General features: G+C 36.8%; 1 long non-coding RNA gene and 1 pseudogene across 1 annotated transcript; both read left to right on the plus strand.

Annotated features, from left to right (window-relative positions):
• The first annotated feature begins 643 nt into the window (after positions 1-643).
• LOC138152583 (uncharacterized) lies at positions 644-10,930 on the plus strand. Its single transcript, XR_011166136.1, has 3 exons — positions 644-737; positions 844-952; positions 8,602-10,930. It is a non-coding gene; the product is annotated as an uncharacterized lncRNA (long non-coding RNA).
• On the plus strand, positions 1,090-3,072 carry LOC138152728 (homocysteine-responsive endoplasmic reticulum-resident ubiquitin-like domain member 1 protein pseudogene; annotated as a pseudogene).
• Positions 10,931-17,588: the final 6,658 nt, after the last annotated feature.

Below are 17,588 nucleotides of genomic sequence, written 5' to 3' on the forward strand. Positions count from 1 at the left end.
TTCATGGATCTGTGTTTAAATGCATGTTCTGCCATAGGGATGACTGCAAAATAAATGATTTCTAAGATTTCCTCCAGCTCTGAATCTTACAATACCTGCCCTTCCTTTCTTTTCAGTTATTATATACAGAGTAATTACCGTGTTTCCCCGATAATAAGACACTGTCTTATTATTTTTTGGACAGAAAAACACCAGAGGGCTTATTTTCAGGGGAGGGCTTATTTTAATGAACATTGACAGCAATTTTAATAAACAGGTAAATGTGAACAAAAAAAATGTACCCTTATTCAATAAGCAAATCACTGGGGAAGAACAGGATGATGCGCTCACTGCTGCAGCTCTGATTGGATGCAGCTCGGAGCGCGGCGTGCATTTCACGGGGGGGGGGGGGGGGGGTATACACAGGGGGCCGGGATGTGGCGGGTGGTGGGGGGGGGGACCCTCACCACAGTAGCAATCTAAATAGGGCTTATTTTCGGGGGAGGGCTTATTTTAGAGGAATCTTACACAGTAAGGGGAGGGCTTATTTTCTGGGTAGGTCTTATTATCGGGGAAACACGGTAGGTTCCCAAAGCTCGGCTCCACCCGCAGTGGCCTGACCAGACCAGACAGACTAGAGGGCGGTGCCGCTGCCTCTGCTCCCACCCAGGCTAGGGGCACAAACAGCCAAAGGATCAACAGTTTCCTGATCTGGTGCCCCATGGTTGTATTTGTAAAGAGCTGACAGAAAAGACATGGTCATTTATTATTATAAATTATTTATTATATAGATTATTTATTATAGATAGCTGAGTGCTATTCTCAGCAGCCCTTCAGTGCTCAAAATTTCTCTTGTCTTTGCAGATACAGTGACTGAACCAGCAGATAAATTAACTATGGTGATATTCTCATCCATGGGAGTTAATATGCTACAAAAGCAGAAATGTTCCCAGGACACACACAGGTGAAAGAGGTAGGGTAACATTTGTTCTAAAATGTTCTATATTTTTTTCTATCTTTATTCCTTATGGGATAGCAATACAATTTATACTTCAATTATTTCATACCCTGAACCAGCATGTAAGAGGGGAGATTTTATATAGAGAAGTAATGAAGGTAGAGCAAATAGGAATTTCTCTTTCTGGGTGTTAAATTTAAATGGTGCTGACACAACTTTCAATGCTGCCTAAATAGAAGCTCTAGAACTTAACACCTGGTTAGCAAGAATAACTAGTAATAATGGGGAACAACAAGAGGGCTATAAGAGCCTTGCACATAGGTGAGCGCCTCACAATAATCACTCTTTCTCACCTCCCTCTCAAGGAGCAGTCCTTAACTGCTCTCATTTTCTGGAGTTGCCATTTTCCTTCCACAAAGCAGTATTCTCTCCCCACCTGCACATCTACTCAAATAGGAATGGACACCTTATTAGTTTGCCTCAGTTATAACATTTATAATTACAATTCTGTCACTATATATGGTGTTGATGAACTGAGCTTAGAAAAAAAAAAACACAGGAAGAATAGAACTCTATTACCATTACTGCTGCTTCAGGGGCCTTCACATCATCACCAAGTGCACAAGAAATACCTGTAGTCTCCACAGCAACTCCAGCACCTATTCACAATCAGTTTCCTGATGAAAACCAGCCTGCCAATCAGAATGCTGCTGCTCAAGTGGTCATTAATCCAGGAGCCAATCAGAATTTGCGGATGAATGCACAAGGTGGTCCTCCTGTAGAAGAGGATGATGAGATGAATCGTGACTGGTTGGATTGGATATATTTGGCAACTACATTCTCTGTCTTCCTTAGCATCCTTTATTTCTACTCCTCTCTGAGCAGATTCCTCATGGTCATGGGGGCCACACTTGTCGTGTACCTGCATCATGTTGGGTGGTTTCCATTTAGACAAAGACCAGCTCCACATATCCCAAATAATATACCTCCTCGAGGAGCCATTAATCAAGAACCAAACAATAATTTACAGGAGAAAAATGCTGATGGAGATGGAGAACCTGGATTAGTTCCTCCCCAGCAGGATTTATTGGAAGGTCAACAAGGCAGTCCTTCAATTATGAGCACTGCATGGCTTGTCTTCAACACATTCTTTGCCTCTCTCCTACCAGAAGGCCCCCCCAGCAGTAGTGAACTAACCGGTTTGGTTGCCTTCCTGTTAGATAGTTTTCCAAGTGTGGACTGACTGGATCATATACTCCAACTTAGGACTTCTTGTCTTCTCAACTGGACAGGTCTCTGACTCCGAATAAGTAAAAGAACCAGCAGGGATATTCTTTTGTGACCAAATACAAAAAGCAGGATCCCGAATCCATGTTACGAGTTTATGGACCTCATGAAGTACGTCGTGCTTACTATGTCTTTACTCCAAAGAGCTTAATCTATGCTGAATTTAGTTCAATAAGCATTTTAAGTAGAAGGCATTAGTGTTGCACTGTAATGCCTGAAGAGCACTTAAGGTTGTGTGTGTTTGCATGTGTTTGTAAATAGATGTAATAGGAGCAGAATGCTTGGTTCTGCCCATGTGATTTGATTCCTGTTGGAATGTTTAAATGTGGTTTAAATTACACTAAGTGTAGTACTTTGTATAATCAATGAAATTGTGTTTTAGCAAGATTTTTCTAGGGAAGATATATGTCTAAATTGCTTTTTTAAATGCAGTGCTTTATTTTAAACCAAGGGAAAATTTGTAGAGGTGGAAATCTTTGCTGGGTTTTCTGTACAATAAAGTTTTCCTACAAAAAAAACAAAAACAAATACAACCATGGGCTTTTTATAAGAGCTTCCTTGACTCATGCATAAATGGTTACCATAGTTATGAAGCTAATGCAGACTGAAAGAAAGGTACCTACACTGTTAATTCTAGTGGCTTTTTTGAAGAAACAGTCTTTGAGGCTTAGAATTGTACTTTCACCAGATACGCTATTGAACTGTTTCTTTCCTCTACAGGAAGCATAATTTTGACCCTTCCCACGGGTGACATTCCTCTCTCTGGCTAACCAGCCCTCCATTCTGATGCAGTGAAAGCCTTCATTTCTGACATAGAGAATATAATAAATATCAGCCTCATTCACAAATGAGGTTTGTGCATCTGCTGGCATGAAACTTGCTGGAGTTCCCAGTGGAGGTGTGGTCTGAAGTACAATATTTAAGGTAAAACCTCAGCTACTATGCAGTGTTTTCCTCGTTACTCATAAATATTAACTTTTTTTAAAAATAGAACACCTCACTCTTAGCTGGAGGATTCCAAACATTCTCAAGGGTTATGCACTATGTTTATTTTGCCAGAGTCTGATAATTCACAAATCAAATTACTAGATCCTACTGTCACCATTCCATTATAAAAAAGTCTTCAGGTTCCCAGTTTTTTGTTTGTGTCTATCAATATAGGCAATACTTCAGAGATAATGTGGCTTCAGTGCCAGATTACTGCAAGAAAAGGAATACCTCAATAAAGTGAGTCACATGATTTTTTTTTAATTTTCCATAAAAGTTATGTTTATACTCTAACATAGTCTATTAAGTGTATAATCATATCATGACTAAAAACAATATACATATCTTGATTAGAAAATGTTATTGCTAAAAATGCTAATTATCATCTGAGCCTTCAGCAAGTTCTAATCTTTTAGCTGATGGAGGAGCTAGCTTCAATGTTGATGACTGCTGACTGACCAGGGTGGTGATTGCTGAAGATTAGAGTGGCTGCTTAAATTTCTGAAAATAGCACAGCAATGACATTTGCTGCATCGATTAACTCTTTCTTGCACAAAAAATTTCTCTAGCATGTGATGATGTTTGATAGCATTTTACTCACAATATAATTTCTTTCAGAATTGGAGTTAATCCTATCAAACTCTGACAATGCTTTGTCAAATGAATTTATATAATTTTCTTTAATACTGTTGCATGTGTATGTGGGAATTGGGAGGCCCAAGGAAAAGGAAAGAGATGGAGATTGGTTAGTTCATGGAGAAGACAGAACATGACAAACATTCATGAATAAAGTTGACTCTCTTAAATGGTTAAGGTTTGTGGCTTGCCAAAACAATTTATAAGAGAAACATGAAAGATCACTGATTACACATTACCATAGCAGATATAATAATTTTTAAAAAGTTTAAAATTTTGCAAGAATTACCAAAATGTGATATAGAGACACTAGTTATAAACTAGTGTGACACAGAGACACAATGTGAGTACATGATCTTAGAAAAATGGCACCAATGGAATTGCTCAACTCTGGATTGCCAAAAACTTTCAAATTGTAAAAAGTATAATATTTGCAAAAAACAACAAAGTGAACCACAATTAAAGGAGGTATCCCTATACTTTATAATACCTTCAGTACCATACTCAGTAGATCCCTGTGGATTTCAATGACAGTTAATGACAAATTCCATATACAATATTCATGCTTTTATAAAATTGATCTACAATGACAATATCCAATCACTCACAGTATGGAACTGAACTAGACATTCAGGTTCGTACCACAAAGATACTACAAAGTCATGCCTGAAGCAATTGAACTATAGCAAGAAATAATGGAGAAGATATGTAAATTGGAAGCAATGACAGCATTAATATTTAATGAGCATGAACCCTGGTAACTAAATAACAATGTCAAAGTCATTACATAATAGTTTTGTACATGCAAAAGTGAACTGGTATTGTAGCTGACTGGGTACAATGTATGCAATTACACAGAAAGATTAAAACCCCATATACCAAACCAAACAACAGCTTAACAAAAGGAAATGAAATGCAGGAAAAGGGTGAAAAAAATCAAGCTGAAAATTTTAGCATGTGAAAATAAAACAAAATGGCCTAAAAGTGCATTTTGAAAGGGGGAAAATGTGGTCACATTATAAAATCCAACAATTAACAAATATAAATAATAAAAATGAGGATGATGACAAACCATCCAGTTAATTGCAAAACCAATGAGCTAAATTTAAATCTTAACTCAAAGCATCAAAGGAAAAAATTAAATGATGTTAAAATAGAAAAAAATAAAATTGAAATTAAAATTTTAATAGTAAATTTATTTCCAATATTTCTAAAAGTAAAGTGGAAAAATACTGCTTGAATGAGCAGGAAAAATTAAAACCATAAATAAACTTCCAAAACATAAAGATTAATTTAAAATATAAAAGAAAAAAATATTCAAGATAAGCTCTTTACAAGATCAAATGAATTAATACATATAAAGTGCTTTGTAAATCTTCAAGTACCAAACTAATGACAGCTATTCTTAGAAAAGAGGCAGCTAGTGGGGTGAAGTCAAGATGGCAGAGGACTTCTGCAGGGCTCTGGCTCTCACCTCCTCTGGTTTATGTAAAAGGTGGCTGAAGAAACTTTGGAGCTTCAGAACCCACAAAATGACACAAAGAAGCTAACCTCCCACTGACAACAGCTGGGGCAGGCCAGCAGGAAGTGGCCAGAACAGTACTCTGGGAGTTGAGCCCAGCCCCCTGCAACTCCAAGGTTTTAGCCTAAGGCTGAGCATGAGCAGCTGCTGGTGAGAGGGACTTCATATCACCAGCAGCTGTTGCAGTTTCCAGAGTTATCAACACGTAGATGCTAAGGACACAGTAAGGGGTCAGTACAGTGTGGTCTTTGGGATGCAGAGGTCGGAAGTGTGGTCGGCCTTTGCCCCTGAGGCAAGAAGCCACTTAGGTGCCACAGCCATGCAGCCACCACCACGTGGCAGCTTCAGCTCATGGCCTCCAATTGTAGGGCGACCAAGAAACCAGTCTGAGGGGTAATCGCTCTTCCTTTAACCTGCTTGGATCTGGATTGTAGTCTAGGGTGGAGGTCCTGGGGTGTGCGACCAGCTTGCCAGAGTGTGTGGAGGCTTCAGAGAGGGCACTCAACTAATACCTGTGGCAGCTGAGAAAATCCCAACATTTGGGAAGAAGCTCCCCTGTCTGGTGGCAGAGTCCTACTGTGGCAAAAAGCCCAAAGTCAAGTAATTGCGTGGCAACATGAGCAGGCAAAGGAAGCAAAACAAACAGAGCAGCCAATATTTACACTCCTATTTTGGGGACAAAATGCTCCAAAGCATGGGACAGGAGGAAGACAACAAAGTCAGAATTACTGCACCAAAAGCTTCAAAGGAATATACGAGCTGGTTACAGGCCATAGAGTACCTTAAGAAGGATTTTGAAAAGCAAATAAGAGAAGTGGAAAAATTGGGAAGAGGAATGAGAAGGATGTAATAAAATTATGAAATAAGAGTCAACAACCTGACTGAAGAAAATAACATCTTAAAAAATAGACTAATTCAAATGGCAATAGAGGCTCAAAAAGGCAATGAGTAGAAGAATGCCTTAAAAATCCAAAATTGCCAGAAGGAAAAGGAATCTCAAAAGCTCACTGAAGAGAATCATTCATTCAGAATTACATTGGAGGAAATGGAAGCTAGTGACTTTATGAGAATTAAACATACTATTAAACAGATCCAAATAAATTAACAAATAGAAGGGAATGTGAAATATTTCATTGGAAAAACCACTTACCTAGAAAATAGATCCAGGAGAGATAATTTAAAAATTACTGGACTACCTGAAAGCCATGATCAAAAAAGAACCTAGAATTCATTCTTCAAGAAATTCTCAAGGAAAATTGCCTTGATGTTTTAGAACCAGAGGGCAAACTAGAGTTTAAATGAATCCACCAATCACCTCCTGAAAAAGATCCAAGAACGAAAACTCCTAGGAATATTATAGGCAGGTTCCAGAATTCCCAGATCAAGGAGAAAATATTAAAGCAGCCAGGAGGAAACAATTTGAACATTGTGGAAACACAATCAGGATAACACAGGATCTTGCATCTTCTACACTGAGGGATTGAAGGGCTTGGAATATGATATTCTGGAGGTCAAAGGAGCTGGGATTAAAACCAAGAATCCCCTACCCAGCAAAACTAAGTATCATGTTTCAGATGAAAATATGTTCATTAAGTGGAATAGAAGCCTTTCTAGCATTCTTGATGAACAAAACAGAGTTGAATAGAAAATTTGACATTCAGATACAAGAAGCATGAGAAGGGAAGCAGGGAAAAGAAATCATAAGGAACTTATTAAAGTTGAACTATTTATATCCCTACATGGAAAAACGATAATTGTAAGTTACGAAACTTTTCTCAGTATGAGAATAGTTGAAGGGAATAGAAATGTGTGTCTATGTATGTGTGTGTGTGTGTGTATATGTATGTATGTATATATATATATACACACAAACACACATATAAATCCATATAAGAAAGTATATGGCATATGAATACACATGTGAATGTGTGCATATATGTGTACAGGTATACATAAATAGAGGGCACAGGACCAATTTAATAGGAAGGGATGTACTTAAAAGGTGAAATTAAGAGGTGAGAGAAGAATATAATGACAGGAGATGGGGAGAGACAGAATGGGGTAAATTATCTCATATAGAAGAGGCAAGGGAAAATAGTTACAATGGAGGAGCAGAACAGGAAGGCAAAAATGAATGGGTCCACTTTATTCTGATTGAATTTGGTTTAGGGAGGGAATGACATACACCCTAAATAGGGTATGTCACACTAGAGGAGAGTAGGGGGGAGCGGGATTAGAGGGGTGATGATGGGGAGGGTAGGCTGTGGGGGAGGGAAGTTGGAAGCACCCACTTTTGAAAAGGGACAGCATCAAAGTAGAGAATAGAACAAGTGGGGGATGGGATAGGAGGGAGGGAAATATAGTCAGTCTTTTTTTGGGGGGGGGGGTGGTTTGGAAGGCAGTTGAGGTTGAGTGGCTTGCCAAGAGGGTCACAAGGCTGTTTTTTGTGTTGGGTGTCTGAGGCTGGATTTGAGCTTGGGTCCTCCTAGTAAATAGGACATACAGCAGTGGGGCATAAAGATCCACTGTGCCCTACTGGAAAGTCGGAGGGTATATGGGAGAAGATATGGGAGAGAGCGTATTGGAGGAGGGGATATCCAGTGGGATCGCTATTTTGGGGTGGTGGGTGGGGAAAAAAGGGGAGAAAATTTGTAACTCAAAATCTTGCAGAAATGAATGATGTAAACTATAAGTTAATAAAGCATTTGATTTGTTTTAAAAGGGAAGAAAAAAAGAGGCAGTTAGGTGGCACCTTGGTTGGAAGGTCTGACTTGGGGTCAGGAAGACTCATCTTCCTGAGTTCAAATCTGTACTCTGACATTGAGTAGCTGTGTGATACTGGACAAGTCAACCTTATTTGCCTCACTTCCTCATTTGTAAAATAGCTGAAGAAGGAAATGGGAAAACGCTTCAGTATCTTTGCCAAGAAACCCCCAAATAACATGAAAAGTCAGGCATGAATGAAAATGACCGAACAATAATTATTAGGAAGCGATGCCTTTGTAGGAAGTTTTCCCTTTTTTTGGTGATTAGTTTCTGTTAGGCTGCTATAGAGTGAGAATAAAGACTTTCCTTTACTTCTAGCCCAAACTTTTTGATATGGGTATCATCTGTCTTTTGTTTCTGTTTCTATTTCTACTCCACCATCCTGGCTCCCTTCTCTGTCTTTTGAAGCCATTCTTCTTCCCTTCCCATTTGATCTAAATTTTTCTCTAATAATCATTGTCCTCAGGTTCCTCTTTTGGGCGGCTGAGTAGTGAAGCAGATAGAACTTTGGGAATGTATTCACGAAGACCTGAGTTTAAATCCGGCTTCTAAGACAAGCTATATGACCATCATCAAGTCGTTTCCTTATCTGTAAAATGAGCTGCAGAAGGAAATGGCAAAATACTCCAATATCTTTGCCAAGAAAACCCGTAAGTGGGGTCCCAAAGAATCAGATATGACTGAAATGATTGGATAATACCAACAAATTCACATACATTCACCTATTCATATATCTATATATACATACAGAACCTACAAATCAGTGCTTGACTTAAGTATACTGACAGGTATTTACTAAATGTTTATTAGCTTTTGTATGCAAAGTGGATGCTACTGACTTTATATTAATTTAACTCTTTGATTTATGTTTCTAGGGGCAATAATGGGTTGTATAGTCTAATGTAACCTTTCTGGTAATAAATAGACTACTGTTAACATTACTCATGAATTTGAATCTCAGAAATTCAACTGTAAGAAGACTGTATCATGCAAAGCTGGAATATATGAAACTGAAACTAAGACAGAATTAGCCAGTATAACACAAGAATTTACTAGCTATTCATACTTTGGGTATGTCAGGGTACAGTGATAAAGATAGGTTGTGGAATTGTTCATACAGCCTAGGGTCCTTTTCTGAGATAGGAAACTGCTTTCACAATATTGTCTATAATTTTATATGATGGAAATGATCTGGAGCCAACATTATATGCTCAAAGCTCCTATGGAGTATAGATTATGCTTTATGGATTTTTATATCCGCAAAGCACTTACTCCATACAGACCATATAATAGTTGCTAAATAAATATTTTTCTGAATGAGACAGCAATGAACTAATATAGATTTGTTAGTAAATATTTTTTGTAGAGGGAAATATTGGCTGTAGTTTATACAAATTATAAAATTATTTAATGTCAGTGTTGGGAAAAAAACTTAGAAATTATCTAAATTGCTAATTTTACATGTGAGAAAAATGAATTGTAGAGAGATAAAACAATTAACTCAAGATTGTAGGATCATTAGGTTATAAATATAAATGACCCTTGAAGAAGTTATATAACTCAATGAATAGAGTGCTGGGCCTGGAGTCAGGAAAACCTAAGTTCAAATCTGGCTTTAGACACTTACTAACTGTGACTCTGGTCAAATCACTTAACTTATGTTTGTCTTAATCTACTAGGGGAGGAAGTAGCAAATTTATCTAGTATCTTTGCCAAGAAAACCCCATGGGCAGTTATGGGTGTGCTATGGTCCACAATGTCAAAAAGAGTCAGACAAGACTAAACAAAAAGAAGGGATCTTAAAGGCCATCTAGTACAGCACCTTTAATTATAGATAAGGAAACAAAGAACCATTAAATTTCAGTGACTTGTCTAAGATCACACCATGAATTTATGTCAGATACAAAGATCAGTCAGTAAATAGCATTTATTAGGTTTTTGCTATGTGCCAGGTACTATGGTAAGTGAGATCTTTTAATGACTTTTTTGATGATGCCAGCAGCTATCATAATTGGTTTCATGGCAGGGATAGGTCTTGAGAACTGTCATGAAGAATTGCAGAATTTTCCAAGAAGGGAAGATGATTTAAGGCAGGAATAGGAAAGATGCTAAGGTCACAAAGGAAATTTAGGAAGACACTGGTAAACTGAAGAATATATTAGGTAGGAATTTAAAAATACCTGACTTTTATCACAACTTGTTCATGATAAAATAAAATCTTTTTGCTTATTTAAAAAATGAAAATTTCCAATCATGGGTCACACAGATGTGGAAAGAATGTAACAGGCAGATATTTTCAATTTCCACTTGGCTAAATTTAGATTCAGAGGCAATTTTAGAAAATAAATTTTGTTTCCTTCTGACTTAGGGTAAAAACATCATGCAAATGTTGTCTTTTCCAACAAGTGGTGGTCCAAGAGTATTAAAAAGTTACCTCCTGACAAGGCATTTTGCTTTGGCTTTTCATGAATATGTAAAAACAAAAAGGAAGTCTAGGCTTTAATGACTAATGCTACTGTTGATATCAAATGTATGATACCAATTTATGATGCTAATGATGGTAGAATTGCCTCAGAGTAGACTACTCTACCCATATCTCTTGACCATTAACTTCATGTAAGATTATTTTTTTATTATTAATTCTCTGATTTGTATACCATTTGGGTCTGGAATTGGAAAAACATTATTTGGAGGATTATGTTTTCTTTAACTTTGTTTTTTTTTCTCTCTCAGCATCCACAACTGGGTTTTCCCGGTTTTGTTTTATTATGGTTTTTGCTTGTTTGTTCCTTTTCTTTTTTTTCCCTCTCAGTGAATATTTATTAACTTGAGCTGATTTCACAACAAATGAGGAGATGAATAATTCATTATTAACCAGTTTCCATGTTCAAGGTACTGTAATAAATGTTTTCGATACAAAGAAAAACTAAATATAATCCCTTTCTTCAAAGAATTTACAATCTAATGGGGGATAACAACACACCAAAATAAATAGAAAAGCAGGTAGTACAAGGTAGGGAAGGAAGAGGATATATAGCTAAAGAGCATGATGGATAGCAAAATCCAGAGGTCTGTAACAGGATGAAATATGAAAGGATAACTGGTAGGCACTCTCTCCTTAAGTGGAGACTTTCAGGAGAGATCCCTCCAATCAAAGTGGGGGTTGTAAACTGATAACAGAGGCTATTGATGTGTTGTGACTTCTAGGATATATGAGCTCTTTCAGTGGGTACATATGAAGTATGAATTCCAGGACTGATGTGATCTTTTAGGATAAAAAGCCTCCCGAGGAAAGATTGATAAGTCCAGGAAAAAAGTCAGATGAAGAGAGCAAGGATGTATCTTCTTGCCACTATTATTCAAGGTATTTCAATAAATGCCATGTTGGTCAGACAAGACACCAAAATTTACTCTGTGAACATCAACACAGAGGAGATACAATAATCCCCCTTATCAGAATTTATGGAGTTAGAAAACTGTAGAGAATCAGTAAAGAAGCTAAATGAGATATTTTAATAGCATTAGGAAGGTAGCAGGGTACAAAATAAATGTACACACCAAAAAAATCAGCATTTATAAATAGTAATAACAAAAACCAGGAAGAATTTATAATAAGAAATTTCACTGAAAAAAATATTTTAGTATATCTTGGATTTCACCAAATAATATATTAGGTGAAAAGTGGTGTAAAAGACTTGGATTGAAACTGACATGTAAGAAGGAAGTAGATGCTGACACCAGTTGGATATGGACTTAAATGTTCCAGAGAGTTATTATAACAGCAGGGGAAGAGATAATATAAAAGAAAAGGAGAATTGTGTACATGAGGTAAAAGATCCACATATATTGTGATGGCTCTCAGTGTTTATCTGTTATAAAGGCCAGGAACAAGTAATGTGACTTTGTAGAGGTGGGGGTAAGGAAGGTAGCAGATAGTTTGGAAAGAGGGAAGGATTTACTAATTCCTTCTATAAAATTGGCATAATCTAGATTTTCAGGCCAAAATACATTTTTTTCTGATGATTTTCATGCATCTAAAATAATTTGCCAGGTGTTATGTCAAATAAACTGTCAGCTACTTCCAGATAGATGACCAGATTGTTATACATAAAAATTCACTGAGCTGTTTCCTTTTTACACCATTGTTTTCCACTTTAGGGGAAAGAGCTGCATTTTTGAATCTCTAGTTCAGAGAAAATTTTCTGATGTCTATTGTCACATTCCATATTAATTGTGAAATATGATGGTCTTTTATCAATCTCCTCCTGGATAAACTTTTTTTCTCTTGTTTCTTTTTTTTTTGGTTCTATTCTCTCTTACTTCTCCTATCCATCTTCCTCCCTATTTCTCAATATCCTTTAATCGCTCAACATGCATACCTGGATGCCCTAGAGGGTGAACATTCCTTAATTCTCTCTTCTGGATTCTCTTTTCTCTACACTCTGTTTTAATGATCTCATTAGCTTTCAAAGGTTTGATTATCATGTGAGTTACATGACTCAGAGATTTATTTATCTAATTACACATCGTCAGATACCTATGAGATATTTCAAGCTGGATGTCCTGACATTTCAAATGTGATATGTCTCAAATACAACTCATTATGTTTCTGCTAAATCCCACTCCTCTTTAAAATCCCCCAATTTCTGTGAAAGGAAACACAATTCTTCTGGTCTCCTAAATTCATTGGTATTATCTCTCTTTCTTATTATACATTGTGCTTGATGTCTTGAAAATATCTTTGAAAACTAGGGAAAAGAAAGATCTATTTTTGTCTTGATAGTATTGACAATTTGCAAGTCATATTTTAATGCCTTTGACATTTCTGATACTCTGATCCTTAAAAAAAAAAAAAAACACTACTTTAATCACCTTTATGCTGTTAGTGGTGGATATTGGAAAAAGGTGAATATGATTAACTTTAAAATTAATGAGAAAATAATGTCAACCTTTAGAATCCATAAAAGGTGAAGATAAGATTCAGAAATATGTTGATTGATATCTATGAGTGAAAAGGATTTCATATCTCAACTTAGGCAAAAAACCTGACTTTTAAATAATCTTTGAATCTATGAGGGAAAAATAGTTTCTGTATTCTTAATGCTCATTTTTTAGTCAAATTCTCAAGATCATACTTTTTTCAGAAGTAGAAGGAATTTCTGAGATGGATCTGATATACTCCCAACCTGGACAACAATCTTCTCTGCAATCTACTTTATGAGTATTCAAACAACCTTATCTGAAGATCACGAGTTAAGATGAATCCAGTACTTCTTATGGCACACTTCTCTTTTTTTGGATGAATATAATTTTATCATTGGAGAGTCACAGAGTTGAAAGTGATTTCATCAGATTATTATTTCAACTTGTACCTTAAATCTCTAATTATTAGGGAATTTTTCTTTACAACATGCCTAAGTCTTCCTGGGTGTGTTCTGCATGCTTTACTTCTAGCTCTGTCTACCTAATAGGACCAAGCAAAAAATAAATAAAGAAACAAACAAATAAATGGATGAATAAATGAATGAATGAATAAATAAATAAATGTGTGTGTTTGTGTGTGTACTAGATATCTCTAGTTGAACCATAACTAGGGTTTAGTAATTCAAATCTTTCCTTGGAGAAAATTTAGAAGGTATTTACAGCACTTGGGTTCCTTTAGGCTTTTCAGGGTTTCACAGTGTTAGCTGGCATTAGCTGAGGGCATGGCATGCTTTGTGTTCAGAACCAAGGCTTCAGTGAAGTTTCACAATGCACCATGGGCAAGTGCTGCCAGAAACAGCTCAAATTCATTATACATTTTTTTTAATTAACTTTTTGTCATTGTGTGTTCAGAAACCTTTTACAATTTTTTTTTTGTGAAACCATATGGGATCACAACCACAGTTTAAGAAGTACTGCCTTAGCATATAGAAACAACTCTATGTAACACTTACCAAAAATAATCAAATAAGGATGCCAGTGCTGGTACGCTGAGAGAGGCAGGCCGGGACTGTGTGGTGCACAGAAGCAGGCCAGGACAGAGAGGCGCACAAAGGCCTGATCAACGTGGGGGGCAAGTCATCCCACCTACCATAAGGACCACTACCAGACCTAGCACTGAAAGGCTGGGATTGTAAAGAGCAAGGTAAGAATCCAATGCAGGGCCCTTGTCAGGGAAAGCAAATACTCCTGGAACTACCACTCTATAGCCCAGAAATCAAAAAGCCACTTTCAGGACATCCAAGGACCAGGAGGGCAGAGGAACAGCCAGGGAACCCTGGCTGTTCCAACCCCCCTCTGACTCTGAAAACATAGTAATTATTTCCCCAGGGCAAAACCATAAATAGTAAAGACTTGGGAACCCTAGGGGAAGGGCATGGCTAGGGCCCTGCCTCAAAATGAATAGAAAGAAAACTTCAAAGAAAAAGACTCTGGAGTCCTACTATCCTCAGAGGGAGGAACAACACTTAGAGGGAAACAATGCTGACTCCACACCCACAGCTGAAAGATCTACAGGGAACTGGTCCCAAGCACAGAAAGCTTTCCTAGATGAGCTAAAAAGGAACTTTGAAAGCCAAATGAGAGAGATAGAACACAAATTAATAATTCTTTTAAAATCAACATTGCAAAATTAGAAAAATACTATAATTAAGAAAACAACTACTTAAAAATAAAAGTGGGTGATATGAAAAAGGAGCTCCAAAAACTAATCGAGGAAAGTAATTTGCTAAAAACTAGAATCAACCAAATTGAAGCAAATAATTCTATGAAGAACCAAGAATTAGTCAAACAAAACAACAAGAATGAAAAATTAGAAAAAGAGGTAAAGTACCTCAATGGAAAAATAACTGACCTGGAAAACAGATCCAGGAGAGATAATCTGAGAATCATAGGCCTACCAGAAAGTCATGATGAAAAAATAAGCCTGGACAACATCCTCCAAGAGCTCATCAAGGATAACTGCCCTGAGATAATAGAACCTAAAGGTAAAATAGAAATCGAGAGAATCCACTGGACACCTCCTAAAAGAGATACCAAACAGAAAAGTCCTCGAAATGTTGTGGCCAAACTCCAGAACTACCAGATAAAAAAGAAAATACTTCAAGCAGCCATAAACAATTCAAATATCAAGGAGCCACAGTGAGGATCGCACAGGATTTGGCAGCCTCTACACTGAAAGATTGGAGGCAGTGGAATACAATTTTTCCCAAGGCAAAAAAGCTTGGGTTACAACCAAGGATCACCTACCCTGCTAGACTGAACATACTCTTCCAAGCAAAGAGATGGTCATTCAATGATATTACAGATTTAGAGATCTTTCTGATGAAAAAGCCAGAACTCAATGGAAAATTCAACCTCAAGTTACAAGATGCAAGAGTGACACAGAAAGGTAAACAAGGAAAATACACACACACACACACACACACACACACACACACCCTGTTATTTAATAAGAGGAAATTGTTTATAGACAACTACAGGGTATGAGCATAAATTACACAAAATGATAAAAAAAATCTTATTAAGGACTACAGAGGGACTTCAATGGAAGAAGAGGAATGAATGAAGTGGAAAAGGGTAAATTGTGCCACACAAAGAGGCATAAAAACAATACAGCAGAGGAAAAGAAGGGAGGGAGATGAGTATTATATGAGCTTTTCCCTCACTGGTTCTGGTATAAGGAGGGAATAACCCAACCAGCTAAGCATAGGTCTTTATGCAGAAGAGACATAAAACATATACTAATAGAGGAAAAGAGGGGAGGGAGAGGAGCTTTGCATGAGATTTGTTCCTGTCACACTTGGTGTGAAGAAGAAATAACAAAATTCATTAAGAATAAAAGTATCCTACAGACAGTAGGAGGGTGAAAGGGCTACAAAACTGGGGGGGGGGGAGAAGGGGGGGAAGAAGGAAGGGGGAGGGGGAGGAAAAGGGAGGGGGGCTGATAAGGCAATACTGAGAGAGGCAGTCATCAAAAGGAAAATTATTGAGGAGGGGAGGGAGAAGGGGAGAAAAAATATAACCATTAACAGGGGAGGGAATAGGATGGAGGGAAAGAAACAGATAAGCATAACTGTGAATGTGAATGGAATGAACTCTCCCATAACACAGAGGCAAATAGCAGAATGGATTAAAAACCATAATCTCACAATGTGCTGTGTACAAGAAACACATCTGAAACAGAGGGATACACACATGGTAAAGGTAAAAGACTGTAGTATAATATATCATACCTCAGCTAAAGCAGAAAAAGCAGGGGTAGCAATCCTTATCTCAGATAAAGCAAAAGCAAAATATGATCTAATTAAAAGAGATAAGGAAGGAAACTATATCCTGTTAAAAGGCACCATTGAGAATGAAGCAATATCATTACTTAATATATATGCACCAAATGGTATAGCATCCAAATTCCTAGAGAAGGTAAGGAAATTGGAGGAAGAAATGGATAGCAAAACTATACTACTGGGGGGCATTAACCTGCCCCTCTATGACCATGTACTAGGACACAAAAACCTCCCCATTCATTTCAGAAAGGCAGAAATAATAAATGCATCCTTCTCAGATCATGATGCAAAAAAAAAAAATTGTATGCAATAAAGGGTCATGGAAAGACAGGCTAAAAACTAATTGGAAACTAAAAAAATTAATCCCAAGGATGAGTGGGTCAAAGAAGAAATCATAGAAACAATCAGTACCTTCATTCAAGAGAATGACAACAATGACACAACATACCAAACTTTGTGGGATGCACCAAAGGCAGTACTTAGGAGAAGTTTTATATCCCTGAGTTCATATATGAATAAACTAGACAAAAGGGAGGTCTATGAATTGGGCCTGCAATTGAAAGTGCTAGAAAAAAATTGCAAATCCCCAATTAAATATTAAATTAGAAATAGTGAAAACCAAAGGATAGGTTAATAAAATTGAAATTAAGAAAACTATTTAATTAATAAATAAAACTAAGAGCTGATTTTATTAAAGAACAATTGGTTCCAATATTCTACAAACTATTTGGGAAAATTAGTGAAGAAATAGTCCTACCAAAATCTTTTTATGACACTAATATGTTACTGATACTTAAATCAAGGAGAGATAAAACAGAGAAAGAAAATTATAGACAGATCTCCCTCATGAATATAGATGCAAAAATTTTAAATAAAATATTAGCAAAAAGACTACAACAACTTATCACAAGAATAATACACTTTTATCAGGTAGGATTTATTCCAGGCATGCAAGGATGGTTTAATGTTACGAAAACCATCAGTATAATTGATCATATCAACAATAAAACTAGCAAAAAGCACATAATTATCTCAATAGATGTAGAAAAGGCTTTTGACAAAATACAACATCCATTCCTATTAAAAACATTAGAAAGCATAGGAATAAATGGAGCCTTCCTTAAAATAATAAGTAGCATCTATTTAAAGCCATCAGCAAGTATTATATGTAATGAGGAGAATCTAG

The sequence above is a fragment of the Petaurus breviceps genome, unplaced genomic scaffold, assembly GCF_028583685.1.
Source record: "Petaurus breviceps papuanus isolate PSGF00001 unplaced genomic scaffold, PetGlider_PUasm1.0 90925, whole genome shotgun sequence".
In the NCBI taxonomy this organism is placed as follows: domain Eukaryota; kingdom Metazoa; phylum Chordata; class Mammalia; order Diprotodontia; family Petauridae; genus Petaurus; species Petaurus breviceps.